The sequence below is a fragment of the Anser anser genome, assembly GCF_964211835.1.
Source record: "Anser anser genome assembly, chromosome: Z".
Taxonomy (NCBI): Eukaryota; Metazoa; Chordata; class Aves; order Anseriformes; family Anatidae; genus Anser; species Anser anser.
Window position 1 is genome coordinate 75,073,339 of NC_139723.1, and position 21,586 is coordinate 75,094,924.

Here is a 21,586-nt window from a genome sequence, read left to right on the forward strand (position 1 = left end):
TTTCCTATAAATTATCCTGGGTCTGTAACACTTCGAACTGCTAAGACTTATTTAGGAACTTGATGTATATGTAAGATTCCAACTAATTTCTGTGAATTTGACTTGGTTTGCCTGAAATGTTTTGCAGGTGCCTGCACAGTATGTCTGCAGACAAGACTACTGCAAAGGGTAAGCACTGCTAGGGGTGCACCAGAATGCATCCAGGGTATGAAGAGGACTCATAGCTCCTTGGGCTGGTACAGCTGCAGCTGGAAAGGATGCCTCTCCTTTGTGCGCCCTAAAATACCTGCATTCTGCTGCTGTGTGTGGTAGGTATCTCCAGTGAGACTTGCAGGAAATGGGAGGGAAAAGCAACAGCAAAAGAGCAGAACAATCTCCTAGACCGCCCAGAAGTACGGATGACATAATTCAGTTCAGCTGCAAACCAACCCTGTCTGTATGTCTTCCAGGCAGGGTTCAACATTTTCATATTCTGACACTGAGTAGCAAGCAGGAAGAATCTGGCTGGCATTTATGCTATCTGATAAGATCACATGGTTGTGCAGAGCACACATTACTGCTGTGTCTCAAAATTAATTGTTTTTCTGGATTGTTCAAGTAACCAATAGAAAAATGACTCCTCCCCCCTTTTTTGTGGAATGACATATTTCAAAAGTTTATTAATGCCTGTATAAGAGACCCAACAAGGCTGAAAAGAAATGGAGTGCTCTTTTTTTTTTTTTTGAATTCTCTGAAATTTTGTTGTATTATTTGTGCTGTTTTCCAGTTGTGACAGTGAAAAAAATATACTTTTGTACAGTAACTAGTAGTAAAGATAGCTTGGTTTCATTTTTATTTTTGTTCCTGCTATGCTCTCACAGTAACTTTTGCATGACTTGATGGTGGTGACTCTAATGAATGTAAACTGTCCTCATCTCTGCTAAGCAATTATGGCTGAGTGTCACAATTCTTTTTTTCTTTCACACTGCAGTGACTTTCAGACAGCTACAGAGCATTTTTTGGTTCCATTGATAGGTTTACACACTGTCTCCACCTGCATTAGCCTCTAGGGCTGACTGTAAAATGCTTAGATAGGGCAATAAAGCAGGCAGGGCATGCAAAACCCTTGGTATATAAACTCCGCTGACCTTTTTGGACAGTGCATCTTTGATCATTTTATCTTGCTTTTCTCAACAACTCTTTTTGTTAGAGTTGTTTTTTCTTGGCTCTTCTCTTGGCAGAACAGCTGCTTCTCCCTGGCCACTGGGTATGGCCTTATTTTATTTATTCTTGTCTTTAACTTTTGTAGGGCAGCCAGATACATGGGGATGGGTGTTATATAACAAATACAATAAATAAATAAAGCCCTATTTGCTGTCCACAGTGAAAGCTGTGGTCATGGAGAAAGCAGTTCATTACACAAAAATGCCCTGTTTGATCCTGTTGGGGCAAATGGCTAAAAAATAGGAGGGGTAGTTAGAACAGTTTGAAAGTTGAAAAGTGAAATTAACAGGAAGCCAGCCAGTTTAGGGACAACTGGTCAACGTGTTGAATGATTTGGTTTAAAAAAAAGATTGAAGCATAAAATGTTCCTTTATACAAAACAAGCCACTGGATTTACATTTAAATTCTTAATCCTTCCAAATTTAAAATGGTTGAAATTCAGGTTGCTGCTGGCACTGGCCACTGAGAAGCAATGCCAGAGTCTCAGTGTGCCATGGAAAGTTGATTATGCGAAGCCAAAAGACTGATCAAGGATTCACGCACTGCAAGCAGTCATTGAGTTTACTTAAAACGCTAGGATAAATTTCATAGCCTTTAGAACTCTAAAACAGTTTTAAAGAGGAGGTCAGCAGGGTCTGGCTTTGCAGTAGGCTCTAGAGCTTGAGAAGATGCTTTTGCTAGTATTGCCTGACTTTCCAAACATGATAAAGACTTAAGACTATTTCTTCCAGACCTTTCACCTCTATAATACTCATCTTGCAAATTCCATTCCCTTTTCTCCTTTTGCCCTTTGGTTAGTCCCTTACTTCCCATGACATTACTTCTCCTCACTCCTTCTCCTTATTTGTCTCCCCATGAACTGCTTCTTTCTGTGCTACTCTCTAGTCATTGGAATCAGATACTCTTTGTGTTATTTTTCCTTTAGGGGCTGAGGAGTAATAAGTTGCCATTGATTGGAGAATGTCTCCCAAGCTGGACAGTAAAACAGAAGATATGCCAAACTATCTTGTTTGCATTTTGATTAAGAAAAGCCTTATGATACATTTAAGAATACCATTAAAACAGAACCTTTGTTTTTCTTGGCCTGGTACTTGTAGTCGCTTTACGTGGCAAGGTTTTGGTAGCAGGGGGCCATAGGGGTAGCTTCTGTGAGAAGAATCTAGAAGCTGCCCCATGATAGGTAAGGGTCCCACTGCTGACCAGAGCCGAGCCAGTAAATGAAGTTGTTTGCGCCCCTGTGAGAGCATATTTAAGAAAAGGAAAAAAAAACACTGCGCCACACAGCAGCTGGGAGAGTGAGAGGAGTGAGGAACAGCCTTGCAGGCGCCAAGGTCAATAAAGAAGGAGGGGGAGAGGTGCTCCAGGCGCCGGAGCAGAAGTCCCCTGCGGCCTGTGGTGAGGACCATGGTGAAGCAGGCTGTCCCCCTGCAGCCCATGGAGTACCACGGTGGAGCAGGGTTCCACGCTGCAGCCCATGGAGGAGACCACAGTGGAGCAGGTGGACCTGCACCGACAGAGGCTGCAGCCTGTGGAAGACCCCTGCCGGAGCAGATTCCAGGCTGGACCTGTAGCCCGTGGAGAGGAGACCACACAGGAGCAGGTGACCGGGCAGGAGCTGCTGCCCGTGGAGGATCCAGGTTGGAGCAGTTTGCTCCTGAGGGATGGACCCCGTGGTACGGACCCATATCTGGAGCAGTTCTTGAAGAGCTGCTGCCTTTGGGAAGCCCACACCGGATCAATTCAGCAAGGACTGCATCCCGTGGGAGGGACCCCACAGCACAGGGGACGAGAGTGACTGAGAAGGAGCGGTGGAGAAGAAGCACTATAGACTGACCATAACCCCCATTCCCCCCGTTCCCCTGTGCCACTCGGGGGGAGGAGGTGGAAGAGCGTGGATGGGGGGGAAGGTGCTTCTGGTTTCTTTTCTTTGTTTCTCATTTCTCTAGCTTGTTAGTAATAGGTAATAAATCTTACCATCTCCTTATGCTGAGTCTGTTTTGCCCGTCACGATAATTACTGCGCGATCTGCTCATCCTTATCTCAACCCTTGAGCCCTTTCCATTGTATTTTCTCCCCGTTCCTCTTTGAGGAGGGGGAGTGAGAAAGCGGTTGTGGTGGAGCTCGGCCGCCCACCCAAGTAAAACCACCACAGTACTGCAGTGTTTACCACACATATGTATCTTCATCTCTGTTACTAGTAGCATATTTTCAAAGATATTTTAGTGTGTCCTTGCAGAAGGCCAATCACATTCAGAAAATGACGTTCATCAACAAGAGTGCAGCGGATAGGCCGAGGGAAGTTATTTTTCCCCTCTATGTGGCACTTGTGAGACCTTATTTGGTTGAGAGCATCAAGTCTTGGGCTTCCCAGTACAAGAAAGACATGGACATACTGTGAGTCCAGCTGAGAGCTATAAAGCTATTAAGTATGCTGGAGCACGTGACATACATGGAGAGAACAGGGATTGTTCTGCCTTTAGAAGAAAATAAAAAGTGGTGAGATTTTATTGTTGTCTCCAAATACCCAATGGGAGGGTGTAGAGAAAATGGATACAGACTCTTCTCAGAGGTGTACAGTAGAAGGACAAGAGTGCAATGGACATAAGCTGAAAGAAGGGAAATTTTGACTTGATATATTTTTCTGTACCAAAAAGCTGATTAGACTTCATCACAGGGGACCAGAGAGGTGGTGGACTCTCCATCAGTGGAGATATTCAAAACCTAACTGGAAAAGGCCCTGAGCAGCAAGACCCTAAATCACACATTTCTGTGAGTCTTTTGACATAGTGTTGACGTTGCACAGTGTCATTGTGTCTTGAGGATATTACTATGAAAAACATAGTAGAATGTGATTTGGGCAGAAGCATACTATGGATAAAGCTTATAAGCCAGCTCCAGAGTAATAGGGATCAAAATTCTCTTGAGCTACTGAATTTATTTATATTTGCAGAAGTAAATGCAATGTTATTTAAACTTGACCTGATATGTACATTACCATAAAATACACCCAATATCTGCTTCCATGAATTTAAATGATGTGGTAACAAGATTTCACCATTGTTACATGGAGTCAATATAACAAAAATACAGTCTTTAGATACTAAATTTAGATCCCCAAATTTGGATTTCTATTTTTGCCAAATTTCGACTTTTAAAACTACTATGACCATCTTGATTCTTTGCTCTGTTCTTCCATCTTAGGCACATCTGTCAGATCAAAACTAAGAAATGATAACAACTCCTTTGGCTGGTTGGTAACTTCTTTCAATGTGTTAGATGCCTGGGTCTTTTTCAACCATTTATGCATGTAGGTTGGAGTAATACATATAATTCATAAAAATCTGTATGGAATTTGCATAATTTATAAAAATTAATGTTAGAAAGTTGTACTGAGACAGCTCTAAGTATATACAAAACTGGTGCTCTGCACAATCAAGTTTCAACAGGATTTAATTAGAAAACTTTTGCCACTGTGTTTCCTTTGAGGTATGAAGAGAATATTAGTTTTCAGGAGATAGAATTAGAGACTGTGGTTTTTTTTGTCTTTGCATTTTTGTAAAGTTATATTTTATCATGGGACAGATTAGGAAAAGCCTGAACTTGTGTGTAAAAGAGCGAGAAAAAAAAATTGTGGCAGTTACAGGAGTACTTTAGTGCTCAGATATCCCAGTTCACTGGTCTAGAAGGAATTCAAATTACTGGGCCAAATTTGGAGAAGATAAGAATGAGATAATTTACACCTACTTCTGCACTGCATAAACCCTCAGGACAAATTATTCCATTCACTCTGAGTTTCTAGCTCAGGGCAAGTATTAAATTCATTCTCTCTATTGCAATGCACACATCTTTTTCTAAGAAAGCACTGTCCCTAATTTAACTGCTTCAGCACCCTCTTGAAGTTTTCATCACAGTAACTGTTGCCTTAGGATTCTCTCTCATTGGTTTCTCTGTCAAACCTCCTGCCAGGTCAGTCACAGATTTTCCAGTTTCTCCTTGTTGCTTTCCCGAGTGCTCTTCTCTCTCAGTTGCTTACATATCTTGTCATGTGCAGCCATTAATAAGAACATAAAATTAGCTGAGCTAAAGTCACTACTACATATATATAATTTATTATTATTATTATTGTTATATTTTTTTTTTCCTGAGGACATAGGTACAAGGATGTTTGCCTTTGTGTTCCAGGTGGCCTAATGCGGGAGTTGGATAGTTGATCCAGAATACTTCTGGAATACAGGGTACATCGAGTTTGGACAGGTAACGAAGTTTTGGCTCAGAACCTTTGATACTGCAGATATTGCTTGTCAAAGCTATAAGCTTTAAAATTCTGCATGAATTACAATTTGAGTGCCTAAAATTTCTTTTTGATCTTGCTTAAGATGAGGACTAAGAAGGGAAGAGGTTTACATACATTTGGCTAGCCTTTTCGTAAGGCTAGAGGTTTTTTCATGTAAACACACTTCAAGTCATGGGAGAACAAAATAAAACAAACAAAAAAACAGGGCTTATTTGGTTATTATTTGAAACATTCCAACTCTGCTTTTTCTGAAAGGGTAAAATGAGAAATGATAGAAGCTGTGACTTTGGTATCTGCATAACATGATTAAACCATTAGAAATAATTACATGCTATAATTTTACTTACACATTAATTGTTTCAGTCAAGGGATGTGTGTGAAAATGAAGGAAATACCATCACTAGAAGTCAATTACTAGAAATCACGTTCTCAAAGAAGTTTAGAAAATCCTGAACAAATAATTATTCTACTTTTCCTTTGGTTTGAAGTCTTCCTCCATCAACATGAAAAACAGGTTCTTTTGTTTTGCATTTGTTAGCACTTGGATGTCTATAAAGACTCCTAAGAATAAGTAGGCAATGGGATAAATGTCTTAAAACCTGGAGAAATGTTTTTAGGGCTAAATAATGTTGCATATTAAGTTGCAAAATTGACGTAAAGTGAAGAAAGGGACACTATTTTGTACTTATTAGTCAGGGATTTGGGTATCCAAAATAAAGCAAGAGCCCAAAGAACAAGATGATAAGGTCATAGCTGTACATATGGAGATGGAATAAAAAAAAAAAAATCTGCTTAAATGTCTCTGTTCTTGCCCTGGGACAGAAAGTATTTCTAGACAGAACAAACATTAAAATATCATAGAAAATACAACACAATGTAAATTTATTTAATAGAGGGAGATTTTATCTTTACAAAATTACCTGTATACACATTTAAAATATCTCCTTTCTGATTCTTACAGGATTCTGCAGTTGCCTTGTCTACTTATAATGCTTGTTTACAATAGAATGCTTTACTCAGATATCTTTACTGACTCCAAGATACACCAAGGTAAACATTTTATGTGCTATTTTTTCACATTTGTCTTTTGTGTGTGATGTAAGACCAAAATAAAATAAAAAATGTGTTCACTGAAAATTTTACAGGTGGAGATTGAACACAACCTAACATTTTCTAATGACTAGGAAAATGCTCCAAACACTAGATTACCATGGTAAGGTAAAACTACAAACCCCTACTTACTCATTTATGCTTATAAGAGAAAACAATGATTTGTGTGCCAGTACTCAAATACATGAGTACGCTTTGTGTTTTGATGTTAAGAGCTGTGAGTGAGCTAACATCTAGATCCCACAGTTTTGACTGCTCTAGCAGTTGGTTCAGCCTGTGCTCCCTTGCTCCCTATGTGCCCAGTCCTTGCCTCTGATCCCCATTGCACTCCTCAGTGTTTTCCACAATACCTGACTAGATGGAGAGATCGTTCTGAGATTGGATGGGGAAGCAACTTTTTCCCCTCCATAATGTTAGTTTTAAGTCACTCCAGCTTCTTGGCCAAGATTGCTGACGTGTCAAAAATCAACCCCATTGCTGGTGCAAGGTAGGGAGTAGATATGGATCGGCAGGGACCATGGGAAGAACTGCTCTTCCCATGAGCAGTGTGCAGCTACTAGACACACTTAGATATACCATTGCACCATATCCTTAAGCTGAAGTTTCTTGATTTCTCCATGCCATTACTCAAGCTGCTGCCAAAAGTCTCAGTTGCCAATATGAACTTCAGCCAAGCTAAACAATTGGCCAGTTCTGGGGACTGATGTGGCTGAGAATTAAGTTTGTGACATCAACAACAAAATTACAAGTTTTCAGCTCAGCCACTTTCTTGACTTGGAAGTGGCTTCTCAGGCCATTGTGTTAGTGCCAGAATTAACGTGTTCAAGGACCCTGAGCTCTGAATTGAGGTTTCACAGAGGTAACTGGCCGCAACTTCCAGACAGGCAAGAGACTCCAGTCTGCTTTTTCCTCTGCATCTGCTGTCACCTGGACTGGGCACTGTCTCCTCCTCACACCAACTGCATCTAGGTATATACCTCCCTCCTAATCATGAAATAAGGAATTTATCCACACCCTGGATTTTAGTTTTTAGGCACTGAAGCATTAAGGAGCTCAAACCCGAACTTGTTTTTTTTGGCTGTCACCCAATGACCAAGACTAGAGAACAGCTCAGAAAAGATTACAGAAAGTAGTCCAAAGCTTTAGTGACTCATTTCAGTGAGAGGAGACAGACTGGAATAGTTCTATGTTACTGCTTTTCTCTGTAAAGAAGTTCAGGTAATTTGTGCGATGCCAGCTCAGACCTTACATTATTTAAAGATGTTATCAGAGAATAGATCTTGAAGTATGTCTATGGTCTGGAGGAATGCTGATGCCATTATGTAGCATTATCTGATATCATATATCAGTAATATACACATATATTTATACAAAATATATTATTATTTGTTTTTCCTTACTGAATGTATTACTTTTTCAACCAAATGTTTTCAAGGCATATTTTAAATGTTTGTGGAATAAATGAATTTTATGCATAAATCCTGAGTTTAGCCTCCTGTTTACAGAGACACTAATATGAAATTTACCATCTTAGTGATTGCTTTGAAAATTTTTTGTTGTTGCTAATTTTATGTAATTAATTAACTTGCACCTGCATTGCATTGAAATTAAACAGTCTGAAAATATAGGTATTAAAAGTTGGGATTTCCCTCTCATATCAGCACCCTGTACTTTCCCCTTGGAAAGATCTCTTTTTGATGTACAGATGAAAGTTTTGCTGCTGTATTTGTCACTGATAGTTATTGATGTGAAACGATACAGGCATAACAACTATACAGAGACAGAAGTTTTAGAGTAACATCTTATGTCTGCCTCTTGCAATATCTTGGAATTAATTCTGCCACAGGTACTTTCCCACTTTCTGTTACTGTTTTGCCCTCTAAAGTGCTTTTTTCGTGCAGTAATGTCAAGTGTTACCTTACACATCTTTGTATTTTATGAGAGCTTCTTAAAGGCAGAAAGTACCTAGCATTATGCTGGAAAGACACAAGCCTTTCTTTGAGAATGATGAAGTGTGTGTATTTTTGGTCACAGCTGTCCTACTAGTAGTAATATATTTTTGTTTAAGAAAGTGATGAACGTAAAGCATTTAAAGAATTTGATAGAGGCAGCTATGAATGAGGCTCCATGTGCAAGCTGGGGAGAACAGCAAGAAATAATTCTAAAAGATGAGATTGCATGAGAGAGACTTTGGTCTAAATGAACCCGTTACAAAAGAAGGTGGCAGAATAGAAGAGGTGTGCAAAGATGTGCCTTGGTCAACCATCCTTCTTTTGGGAGTAGGGAGGGATACTCCCAGGCAGAAAAAAAAAAAGAAAAAAAAAAAAAAAGGAACACTGCCTGTTCCCCACACATGGCCAAGGACTGGCAGAAGACTCAATGGACATGGCACAGGACTATGTCCCCCGTGCCTTCAGCTGAGCTACAGAGAGCACAATTCATGCTGGCTGCAAGATCTGCTGCACAAAGGATCCCCATTTTTATGGATTGAGAAATTCTCTACAGCATGGAAAGAGATGATGTGGATTTCATTTGCTCCTCTTTAGTCTGACTTCTTATTGCTGCTTATTCATATATATTTCATATATTTCCGTATACTGAGCAGGCAGGCAGAAGGACCTAGCCAAGTTTCCTGTAGCGTATTACTTAATATTTTGTTTTAGCTGCTTTCAAATGTTTTCTTCAAGGGACCGTGACAATAGTAAAGTTACTTCTCAGAAAGTTTTTTCACTATGCTATCCTTTCACCACCATAACTGAATGCCTCTCCTTCATAATTCTGTGCCTTAAGTCTCTCCCTTATCATCATCTGGCATTACTTAGCCATCTTACATTAGGCTGTAGATTTCATCCCTGCTCCCACACTAACATTTTTATTCTTCTGCTGAACTCTTTTAACTGGATTCCATTCCTTCCTTAGTTTATAATTACAACTTATTTCAAAGACTGATGAATGAGACCTACTGAATAATACACTAACTAAACGGGTATTCTTAATAGATGTATAAGATACTTCTAGAAGTATCTTTGTGTTACTCCTGTGCTGCCACTTCTGCAAGCCAGTGCAGATTTCTTGCAAATGGTTATGAGAAGAAAAGTAGTTGCCATTTCTTTCTTTTCTGTTGGCAGATTAAAATACTCCACTGTTTTCATATCCAAGAGATAACAAATTGCAAACTCTCTGAGGGACATTTGGAGTTTGAATGCTTTCTCCACTGCCAGGCTGGTGCCAAAGTACTTCTACTCTACTCCCCTAAATATCTCCCTTTTTTGTATTCCATTCTCCAAACTTGCTCATGTGGGCAGTTGAAGTGTCCTGTTACAGTTTGAACACTGAGATTTTCACTGAGTTTCTGAGTGTTCTCAGAAGGGTCCTGCCTTCTGGTTTTCAAAGGTTGTAGGAATGTGGTGCCATGGTCTAAAGCTGCATTCTTACTCAGATTTAATCTGCACCCTCTTCTTCTTCTTTTAGGATTTCTGTGAACAGAGATTAATAAGGATATTGAGACTTCTTTGGAGGGTTTATCATTTCTACCTAATTTATAAAAAATATAAAACCAGTGGGGTCTATTTAGGCTGAAAAACTTTCTGTCTAAGCAACAATCACAATCTGCTATGTTTTTATTATTATTATTATTATTATTATTATTATTATTATTTTATTGAGGAAAGCAATCTTTACTGCCTCATGACCTGGAGTTGAATTAAAAACTTAAAGTTTAAATTCAAACTTAGAACTTTTATAAATATGGCTATGCTGCTAACTGATTATTAAATGAATCAAAAAAGTATACACAGTTTGTTCTTCTAGGACTGAACACGGTATTTATGAATCATTCATATAACAGATTTGGGTTCCATTACTTTTAATTTAGGCTTTAAGACAGCATGGTCTCTCTCATATAACATTTCAGAAGTAGAACAAAATGCATTTCAGGCATATTTCCTGTGTCAAGGAGAATGCATGTAGTGTTGTTATGTCTTTGCTGTTGACTGCAACTCATTACACTGAATAGTCATCCACGAGTCTGGTGCTTTACTGTTTCTGTATCTGAATTTCCCCTCTGCAAAATACTTGTCCAGCTGACCAGAGTGTTTGTACAGGAGTCTTGTGAAATTAATACACTAAGAATTGTCAGTACTTATGTACTTGTATGATCCATGTAACCTGTAAAAAGAGTTATAGTGGCTGGCCTTAAAATAAGATCTGGAAAGAAGTTTTTTCAGTCAACAGTATTGTAAGCATTGAAAAGAGCTCTGCAGAAGTGAGAAACTTAAGCTTATAGGATAAAGTTCTGATCCTCTCTGCTAGCTTTTTCTCCTTGATCAGTCCTTTGCCTTTACTCGCTGAGTGAAAAAGGGGAATGGAATCTGGCCCTGAAGCGAATGAGCTGATGATTAAAATGTTTTATCTTCCCGCAGTTTAGTGCAAAATGTGTTTTCTTTGATTTCTTTCTCTTTTCTTTCCTTTTCTTTTCTTTTCTGAACTAGTGGCAGTTTATTAATAGTTACCATAGCAGTCATCGTTGCCATAGTAATTGTAAACAAATGAACGATGTGACCAAAAGTTGGAAGTGGTAGAGCACACAAACAGCAGCCCTGTGGGCAGTTCCTGTCACTATGGGAGTGTGAAGGAAGCTTTTCTTAAAATAAATGAGTACTCACCATCCTTAAATGGCACATTATAATGAATAGGAATTTCCTTGGGCATTAAAAATAATGGGATTCAGCTACAGGTGTTGAGTCTTACTTCAAATGTAGTACACTTAAAACAGTAGTCACTGTGCACAAAACAAAAACAACAATAACAAAAAAAGCAGCAAAAACACACTTTCTGCTATTGTGATTTACTGGAATTACTGTTCAGGCCTGTTTGAAATATACCAATGGACAATGAAAAATAACAGTATTAAGAATCTGCTTCATTATTTTGTTCTTCATTTTTGCTGAGTGACAGAGTAGTATAGACACATACATTTTCATGAATGTTCTTCCATTTTTTGCTTGTGCTAGGGATTCTGAAGTTTGCACTCAGAAGTTATTTTACCAACATAAAAAAAAAAAAAAGAAAAAAAAAAGATCTAGCATTTTCTTAGTAATGTAACTGAATTTCATGCTCAGGTTTTTACTATAATAAAGGTGCTGTATGGTATAATAGCCCTTAGTATGAATCAATCAGTGTTCAGTTGAATCTGAAATAAAAAAAAATATCAGTTACTAGGGATCATAATGGCACCTGAAAACATTCAGACACCATGCATCCTCCCTCAGCTTCTTGGTTTGCTGGGGCAAGAGGTCAGCTCCATAGCTGGTCAGTTTGGAAAGCAACTGCAGAATTGAAGACATCTGTGAACCAGGCACATTTCCACCTTGTGTAATTTTGTGCTTCCTTTACCAGTAAAAGGCAGACTTCATGGAAGTGCATTTCAAAAGGAGAAACAAAGATTACAGTATTCCAGGAATAAGAACTGACACTCTCAGATTTAACTCCATCAAAAAAGAGAACTTTACGTTATCTGTTTCACTATTCCAAATATTAATACAATTTTTTTTTTCCCCCCGTTGCTGGAATTAAAACTTTATGTAGAAGATTATTAAGAAAATCAATCACAAGGCTGTCATTGCAGGGAAATCTGCATAGTACAGGAATGAAATTAAAATTGAAGAAGTCAGAACATAAACAGAAGACATGCTCTGACTTGCTAATAGTTATGGTTTTACAAAGAGAGACCTGAAAGATTCAAACAAGGGCGAAACTTTCCATTAGTCTTATTTTATCTGTGAGGCTGTTGGAACCTTAGTTCCAACCTTACTGAATTTAATTTTGAAACCAAGACCTAAGGAAAAAGCCCAGTTATTTAAAAGTGATATCAGAAAGGAAAAATCATCAGATTCAGTAGGGTGAAACAGATATAGGTCCATAAAAGTAAACACAAATTAAAAAGGATGAAACTTGTCTGTTTTTTCCAGCTTTATCAGTTGGTCCAATAAAGATCAATTTCCTCTTCCTACACACCTTGTTTGTCCATGCCTGCATCCATTTATATCCATGCTTCCAAGGCCTCCTACAAGAATATCAAATTCTATTAAACTGTTCCATCAGAGAGGTGCCCAAAGCCCACATGTGACTTACACTTACGATAATGCATAAAAATGTAATCTCTAACTATTTGAATAACTAACAGGCAGTAGATGTAAATCATTGATTCTGTATTGCTGGAGGATAAGAATTCTACTAACGTATCTGTCAGTATTTTGCCTTTTCTAAAATGCTAGCGGAGCAAGGTTTACTGGAGGTCATCCCCACCCTTCTGTTGGTATGTGTTGCACCTCAGAGCACAGAAGGAAGTTACATACCTGTCTCATTTTCCTCTTTAATTCCGCCTACCTTTCATGGGTCTTCAGTCATGTCAAGAAGCTGCAGGCAACCAAGCTTCACTGGCTGAATTCCTGCAGTAGCTTTGTGTAATATGTGTTGGTTTGCCACAGGGGAGCTTGAACAGCATGTTGCTGTGCTGTATTTAATAGGTTTGTTTCCATCCTTTACTAGTACAATCTACTAGAAAACTATATGGCAGGGAAGTGCTACATTCTGATGAAGCCTAGCATCAATCAATTATCACAAAATATGCAGTAGGTAAAATACTGAAGGTAGTTTTTGGCAACTGTCATGAAATATTGCTTACATGGATGTGCACATGATATATATTTTTACTTTGTTCACCAGAAAAATTCTGAAACAAGACAGTAAAGAGAAGATTAATGTCAATTTAATTTTTCGCAGGTATGTGTACCAGACTTTCATGAAGCATGCTAAAAGCAGTTCTTTAGAATAGCTAGCCATCCAGAAATTATACACTGTGAGTTTCTGTATCAGACAGTAATAAAAACCATTCTAGTGAAGAAATGAGAAAAGTATGAGGAAAATCACTGTTTGAAATCTGTGAGTTTAAAGATTTTATGAATAATTGAGCAGTTAATATCAGAAACAAAACAAATCTGTTAATATCTTATCATTCACAGATAACTCTTGAATTGCACTTATTGTCTTTATTGCTGTAGGTTGTTCACCTACCTAGTCAGAAATACTGCCTTCTCAAATGGGGAAAAATATTTGTGATCTTTAAGAAGAACAAAGCGTTAATTATTATGTAAATCAATACTTGCAATCTGATTCTGCAATTAAATTTGAATCTTGGAAGAGGTGTATGTTATTTATAGTTCCTCATTGAATTTAGAGAGAACAGTTTGTGTGCATTCAGGCAGAGGTATGTTCAGCAAATGTATGGAATGGTACAAAAAGTGCTTAAGGCAAGGTTAGTGGTTTAAAGACCTGGAATGGAGAAAACCTAGTAATCGAATTACAATATTTTGATTTATATTTTGGTTTCAGGTGTGATCCTGAGGCAGCATACCTGCACAGTAGCCAACTGCTTGTAACTTGTAACAAAGTCACAGCGTAGTCTTCACAAAATTTATAGCTTCCAGTTCTAGTAATGAGTATGGATTGGTTTCTGCTCTATTCACTAACTCCTTCATAGGCTGCATTTTCATGTGCGCTGTCTATGGATTAGTATAGTCCTGGTGGAGACAATTGGGCAAGAGAGTGGACAAAAAATAATTATGAATCAAGTGATTACTTCATTTCTTTTTTCCAAACATGTAAAAGCAAGACACCAATGAAAAGGAATGGAATGGAATGGGAAGGGAAGGGAAGGGAAGGGAAGGGAAGGGAAGGGAAGGGAAGGGAAGGGAAGGGAAGGGAAGGGAAGGGAAGGGAAGGGAAGGGAAGGGAAGGGAAGGGAAGGGAAGGGAAGGGAAGGGAAGGGAAGGGAAGGGAAGGGAAGGGAAGGGAAGGGAAGGGAAGGGAAGGGAAGGGAAGGGAAGGGAAGGGAAGGGAAGGGAAGGGAAGGGAAGGGAAGGGAAGGGAAGGGAAGGGAAGGGAAGGGAAGGGAAGGGAAGGGAAGGGAAGGGAAGGGAAGGGAAGGGAAGGGAAGGGAAGGGAAGGGAAGGGAAGGGAAGGGAAGGGAAGGGAAGGGAAGGGAAGGGACTACAGTTTTTCTCTATGCTCTGCTGTACAGATCAGTATGACTCATTTCTTGGTTAGAGCATGTAGTATTTTGTTCTGTAGGTCAGACATGAGAACACAAACAAATTGCTTCTGGTAAAAGGTAAGTTGGACTAAATAAAGAATTTTGATGTCTGAACAAGGAAAAAGACATAAAAGAGTTTTAATGGAATGTTGTGAGGACTGTTAAACCCACATCTACAGGAAGGCAACATTTTCTACGAAAATCCAGCAACTTTGTTAGGCTTTCATTTCCAATCCTTAAGGCAAAGAATAATACAGACGTGTACCATAAAAAAGTGTATGAGTGTTACAAGAATCATCCAGATTATTATAAATGTTTTCCTAAGATTTTACATTTTCAGGCATGTCTTTTCAGACTGTCTAATGTCTTTCATTACACTTCTGGAATCCTGTCTCCTACTAGAGTTTGAAAGAGTGCTGCCATAAGCTCAGTTTGTCAAATACTCACTTACTGTAATGCCACTTGGACTGATTATGATGTAAAAATAGATATTAAATCAAATATATTTGTATGTTTATCTGCTTCTCTGTAGAACCATAGAATCATCTAGGTTGGAAAAGACCTTCAAGATCAAATCCAACCATTAATCTGACCTAACAAATACCATCACTAAGCCATGTCCCTAAGCTCCGTGTTCACAAGTTTCTTAAATATCTCCAGGGATGGAGACTCTGTCAGCTTGTTCCTATGACTAACCACCCTTTCCACGGTGAAATTCTTCCTGATATCCAACCTAGGGGATGTTTATCCCCTAGAGCAAACTATGACCATTTCCTCACATCCTGTCACTTGTCAACTGAGAAAAGAGACCAACACCCACCTCACTGCAACCTCCTTTCAGGTAGTTACAGAGAACCATAAGGTCTTCCTTCAGCCTCCTCCAGACTAATCAGCCCCAGATCCCTAAGCCACATGTCATGTTTTCTACTCCCTTCACCAGCTTTATTGCTCTTCTCTACACAGGCATGGGCAACTCAATATCCTTCTTGTGGTGAGGGGCCCAAAACTGGACACAGTAGCATGTCTAACTTAGCAAAACTTCTGTGTGTAAGCTATTGCCCCAGAATGTAGATTTTACTCAACATTACTAACAATTAGCAATAATAAAAAAGAATACCGAGTTCTCATGTACTGCTTTCCATCTGTAGATCTGAAAGCACTTCACAGAGTAACTCATTATCTTATTCATTTTATAGATGGACAAACTGTACAGTACAAAAGGGAAGAGAAGGGTCTTGGGCCTGATTATTTCTTAGCATTTTATGTTCTTTAGCATAGGTGGCTTGATTTATTTTACGTCGCTTAGACTGTTTTTGTTGTGTAAACTGAAGAACAAGCTTCAGCTTAGCAAATAACATATCACAAATGGTATTTAACTGAGAAAAGAATTATGGAAATGAGGCATTCCCCTTTTAAAGTGATAGCTTTAGTAAATAGAGAGCAACAGAAGCTATAAACTTACAATGCTGGTACATTCTCTTTGGTGCTAAATTAAGTAAAAAGTTAAATGTATGGATAGGGTCAAGAATGAGTGGGATCGATATACAACATCTCCAGAGAGCTTAGCGCTCTGTTGTTTAACTTTTAAAGTGCATTTATCTGAGTTACACTGCAAACATTTTGGGAATCTCTGGACTCATAATGAATAGAAGATAAATCCCATGCAAAGATTTTGAATATTCAGTCTAACTAAAACAAATAAATAACTTAAATAAAATTTTTTTTAATTTTGGTTTGCCTGAATTTTAGCCATTTCATCAAAACAATCAGAGAACTACCCAGATACAGAAGGGACCAGATGTCTGTGGCATTTTTAGTACATACAGCTGTTGTAACACAGAACTTAACAGATTATTTGAATGAATCTTCTTGAGTTGTTCCTCACAAGAAAAGACACCCTGACAGCATTTCAGAGTTCTACAGACATTTAGGCAGTGAGTGTTTCATAGCTTTCACACTGTAAGGTTTTGCATGTCTAGGAGAAGCTTAGTTCTGAAATAGAAGCTGTGGTTATAATAGAAATAAGAATAAAACTTAATATCCAAGAGGACCTTAATACATTTAGACTTTATCTCTGAAGTGTAAATTGTATTTATTTTTCATTTGCTCAGCAATTGCATAACAAGAAGTTACACCTTGCTCGAGTGTTCTATTTAGATTAGCACTAACATGACTCCTTATACTCTGATAGACAGAGACAATAGAGTTAGTGTTTATTTTGCTGGGCCGTCTTCTCTGTTTCTCATTCTTCTGTGTGTAGGTGAATGCAGGATTCCCATTTAAATTTAGCAGTGTTAGTTGAAACAGAGTAAAATTCTCTTACCTGCTGAGAATTTTTTCATCTCTTTCTATGACATGTGGACCAACCCCAACTACTTAAATCACTTAGGGTATATTTTGACCTAAGTTGCATGCATATGGATCTCCCATAAATAGGAGTGAGACACTTTCCCATAAAAGTATATCAGAACACTTTCCAATGTCCTGTTAATCTTGCTAAATTCATAGATTTGGCTTTATTTTGGGTTTTAATTATTTATTTAATTTATTTATTTTGGGTTTGAAAAAGAGGATGAGAAAGATTATTCTTTAGTAAACGACTGATGAGAACTAGAACTTTAAAACTGGGTTTACAGGTTCAGAAATATATACTTCTTGTTCTTTTGTATGACTTGTTAAACTAAATATCTTTTCATGAAAAGCCCTTTCACTCAAGCTGGTCAGCAACCAGAGTCATAGTGGAAAGGAATGACTCGTTCTACTAATGTAGCTGGGCTGTATATGTCAGGTCTATTGCACCTTACGTAGAGCAAATTTAAAAGCTCTTTGAGAGCAATGAGACAGGAAGTATAAGACAACTCTGGGGGCAGGAATCATAATCATAAGAGCTATGTTCTGATTCTGAATATTTCACAGAACTCTTGTATATTTTTTGAGATATGATACAGCTCAAAATTTTCAAAAGTGCCTATCCCTTGTATACATTTGTCCACGTGCAGTACCCATCATTTGAGACACTTGTTTTTTGATTTTCAAAAGGACTGAGTGTCTACAGTTGCCATTCAAACAAAGCAATGTGACAGAGGCTCAGCAACATGTTCTCACTATAAATATTTCAGGTGAATTTTCTGGAAAATGAGCCTTTCACAGCCATTTGGGACAGTTTTGAAAGTAGTCTTTCTGTGTCTTATTCTTCCGTAAAATAAAAATGAAAAGTCTTCTCATCTCAGCTCACAAATCTCTGAAAAGCATTTAGTTCTGTTTAAATAAGAAGTGACACATAAATGTGTATTATTCCAGACTGCAGAGAGAGAAATCTCTTCCACATAGTTTAGGCACATGAATTATTAACAAGTAATCCAAACTTCAGCTGAGGTACCTCTTAAGTTTTTCAGAGTGAAAGTAAGGAACAGAGAACAGGGAAAGTGACAAACATTGTCTAAATAGAAATATGTATATTTTTAGACTGAGTAACAATCTAACATTTTCTCACAAATCTGTTGAACAGATTGACAAAGTGCACAATTCTTGACAGACTATGTATACACATGATATACGGATATGACCTTCACAATGAAACACTCATATTATAAATATCTTTCAGCCTTAGCAGGTTGAATGACTGTATCCCTGTTCCAGGCTTTTTTTTTCTTTTTTTTTTTTGATTTGTTTCTCACACCTATTTACACGCAAAACACTTCAAACATATTGGAAAGAAATATAGATTGGTGTTTCAAATACAATTGAATTCAGCTGTAGATAACAACAAAAGAATGACTGTGCACAAACTAGAGCAGTGCCAAGCCTCTCTATCACATGACAGTATCAAATTTCTGAAGACAAATAACCAAGAATCTTAAAATCTGAAAGCTCAGTAAAGTTTCAATATTTGCTTATTTTTGTCGGAGTTTGTAAATATTAATGCTTTATTCTTCTTGCTTTGAAAGTGAATTAGCAGTAAGAACAATAACTTTTTTTTTTTCCAAAGAACATTGATTACCTGGTAACACAGGTTAAAGTATCACTTTACAGCTGCTCAGCCCTTCCTCATTGGAGAAAATGCTTTAAGTGTTACATAGACTAACCAAACCATCTCAGTCTTTAAGAAGATGTCTCAAATTATTATGGTAGGTTCAATCTTTGTGTGCCACAGCTTGAAAAAACTTCTTGCTGCTGTTGCTACACCAGCATTTCAGCTTGTAATATTCTCTCTGTGCAAAGCGTTATCTTACATGTTGTCTCAATAGCGTTTCTGATATCTCACTGATGTCTCTGACATCTTACTGATGTCTCACTGCACAATAGCAGCTGCTGGTACTGGACTGCAATACGAAATCAAGCCCGTGTGTTCATCTGAATCATGAAACTTTTTAAAGCACTATTAACATTAGGGTTATTACCTTTTGTCTTGGTCAAGGTTAAAAGAAAACAAAAAAGGAAAAAAAAAAACAGTAAAAAGATAGAAAAAAAAAGAAAATTCATCCTGGTACTATCTCTTGAGGTAACCCTAAAATTTTATCCCACCCTTCAGTATGTTGCTGCATATTATGAAATAACTACTGCATGCCTCTTCAAGGGGCTGGGAGCTAAGGAGCAGGGTCTTAATTTCAGCAGTGGATGAGTTGGTTCAAATAAATTATACAGATTCCAATGTGTTTGGGGAAGATTTTGAAGTTAAAAAGCTGAGTATTCTTGAGCTTACATGTTACCCACAGAATTGAAAATTTACTGCCTATCATGTCAAATTTTTACAGATTTCAAGCCAAGTTTAATTCTTTTAAGAATTCCATGAAAATATTATTGTAAGGTATTTTGTAACACTTAAAAGTTTAAAAGTTACATTTGCAACTGGAATTTAACTTTTACAATGTTACCTTGAGATACAATTTGGCTTTAGCATTTTTTTCTCAGCATTAAATTTTATGTTTATCTATTTATGTATATAGATAAAAAGCTTTAATGAACCTAAGTGCTTTTAGGAGCATTAGAAGCTATTGTGTGGCTGGCAACATGAAGAGTTTTAGGACTGCATTTCACAGGATGGAAACACAACTGTTTGATGTTCTGAAAGGAGAACTTAAACTTGCTATACATAGTTGAATGCTCAGCATCCCAGATAACTACGCACACATAAACAAGAGTTGACTATATGGCTGCCACAGTTCTTGCGTTTTTTTCTGACCTTTCAGTCCTGTAACATAAGAAATGATACTTTTGTCATAGGCAACTGCACTGCAAGACAGATCCCAAAACATTTGGTGAGCTACATACATAAAATTCACTTCTTACAAGTGACAATTAATTAGAAGATAAAAGCTAGACTATACCAGAGTAACATCCAGATCCAGTCAGTTATAGTGGACTCTTCATTCACTGCCAGCCCTCAGCTTTGTCCCACAGCCATCAAGACAGATATATTTTAATCTACAAATTGAAGCCATGTGGTGACTTTTGGGAGGTAAGACAGATTTTTCAGAATGGAATTTGTCAGAATATTTCGGCCTGTTTTTGCGAGAAGTGCTAAGAGGGCAGATTCTCAAAAGCCCTGGGCTTCCTATTTTAAAGACATCATCAATATGACTGTGATTCACTTATTGCAACTTTTGAAAACACCTTCTTGCACTATCATCCCATTATCCCATTTCTAGAATGTCTTCTAAACCTTAGAGAAAATGATAAGCTTAAGCCATTAACATAATAAAAATACCAAAAGAAAAATTTCTGTTAGAAAGCCCAAATGTTCTGAGTATAAATCTAATTCTCTGTAAGAACAAGCAGTTGGGAACTAAAATAAATAGTTTATTTTTAAAAATAACTTTATTTCATGAAAGTGCGTGCTTAGAGTCCCAATTGCTGTTTGATTTTGTACCAGCAATTTAAAGTACAATTAGCAGTAAAATAGCCAGTTGTTAAGGCCACCAATAAATTAAAGCTAGAAAACAATGGTGACTTGTGCTTAGTATGCAGATCATATAAACCTAAACTGAAAAGATGAGCATTAGGATTCTGGACACCTGGTCTACTCTGGCGGTGAATAAAGAACAGGGTTGAATGTTGGACTTCAGTCACACAATTCTAATAGTTAATCCTCTTTGTAATGGTCCATTTACATGTTAGAAGATCTAAAAGACAGGAAGTACAGTGTCTGGCTTTGAATCTTAGTCTTAGAGTTTTCTGTTAACCTTCCTAAGGAAGGAATCTCCATTTATTACCCTTGATTTTGTAGCTTTCTGTGTGAGGTTTTCATAAATTACACAGCAATATAGCAATCTAAAAGCATGAATACAGTTTGTAGTCTGTATATTTTCTACAGCTGAAAGTAAGACTTAATAATGTATATTAAATGCCAAATATTGATTATTTCACAAGTGTAACTGCATTATCATCTCAGGACATCTCATAAATGATATGCTGCAGGCCTTAATATATTTATTCTGTTTTTAAAATTGTGATGAGTATCACTGAACTACTTGTAAAACACCTTGAAACTTTGCTGACAGTTGCTGTGGGTCCAAAAAGGGGCAGTAATTTGCTAAGGTAACAGAAAACCTCCTTGCCACAGCGAGTCTGCACTCCTGAACGGAGTCTGTGAACAAAAATGTACCACTAGCCGGATGTGGGACACCACGTTGATTTTGGTGCTAAAATAGGTGTCAGGAATGTGATTTGCTTTTGGAGACATTGCTCAGAAATCCAGAAGCAGACAGACTGGCCTAGACTGGAAAGCCCTGCTTTCTCTGTAAAAGATAAAATAAATGCATGTAAAATATTTCTTGCTCTTGAATGAATCATCTAGACTAGAAGAACAGTTCTGCATTAAGCATGGAAAATTTAAACAAAGGGTCCTCCAATTCATATCATGACTAATTTGAAGGTATTATAACTAC